This window comes from Nomascus leucogenys, unplaced genomic scaffold (assembly GCF_006542625.1).
Source record: "Nomascus leucogenys isolate Asia unplaced genomic scaffold, Asia_NLE_v1 000687F_126845_qpd_obj, whole genome shotgun sequence".
Classification (NCBI taxonomy): Eukaryota; Metazoa; Chordata; class Mammalia; order Primates; family Hylobatidae; genus Nomascus; species Nomascus leucogenys.
In genome coordinates, this window is record NW_022097814.1 from 118,463 (window position 1) to 119,833 (window position 1,371).

The window sequence follows — 1,371 nt, forward strand, 5'->3', positions numbered from 1 at the left end:
TCCAATCCATTCCATTCTACTCTATTCCATTCCATTACGTTCCATTCCATTCCACTCCACTCCATGCAATTCCACACTATTCTATCCTTTTCCTTTCTTTAAAAATGTTCTACATCTCTCACCCTGGCTGGATTGCAGTGGCACAATGTCAGCTCACATTTTATTTAACCTTTCCATTCAATTCCATTTCTTTCCACTCCATTCAAATCCATTCCTTTCGATTGCACACTATTCTATTCTATTCTTTTATTTAAACAAGTTCTATATCTGTCACCCTGGCAGTATTGCAATACCACCATGTCAGCTCACATTTTATTTCACCGTTACATTCTATTCCACTCCATTCCACTCCCTTCCATTCCGTTCCGTTCCATTCTATTCCGTTCCGTTCCATTCTGTTCCATTGCATTCCATCCCATTCCATTCCATTCCATTACATTCAATTCCATTCCAATCCATTCCAAACAATTCTATTCTATTGCTTTCTTTAAACAAGTTCTCAGTATGTCACCCTGGCTGGATTGCAGTGGCACAATGTCAGCTCACATTTACTTTAACCATTCCATTCTGTTCCATTCCATTCCATTCCATTCCATTCCATTCCATTCCATTCCATTCCATTCATTTCCATTCGTTTCCATTACACTCCGTTCCATTCCATTCAATTGCATTCCACACTATTCTCTTCTCTTCCTTTCTTTCAACAAGTTCTCAATCGGTCACCCTGGGTGGATTGCAGTGACACAATATCAGCTCACATTTCATTTCACTGTTCATTCCATTCCATTCCATTCCATTCCATTCCATTCCGTTCCGTTCCGTTCCGTTCCATTCCGTTCCATTCCATTCCATTCCATTCCATTCCATTCCATTCCATTCCATTCCATTCCATTCTCTTCCATTGCACTCCATTCTATTCCATTCCAGACTATTCGATTCTATTACTTTCTTTCAGCAAGTTCTTTATCTGTCACCCTGGCTGGATTGCGGTGGCACAATATCAGCTCATATTTAATTTAACCATTCCATTCCATTTCATTCCATTCCATTCCATTCCATTCCGTTCCATTCCGTTCCGTTCCATTCCATTCCATTCCATTCCATTCCATTCCATTCCATTCCACAGTATGCTATTCTTTTCCTTTCTTTCAACAAGCTCTCAATCTGTCACCCTGGCTGGATTGCAGAGGAAGTACGTCAGCTCACATTTTATTTCACTGTTCCATTCCATTCATTTCCATTCCATTCCATTCCATTCCATTCCATTCCATTCCATTCCACTCCACTCAACTCCACTCCACTCCACTGCACTCCACTCCACGCCATTCCATTCCATTCCATTTCATTCTATTACATTTAATTCCGTTCAAT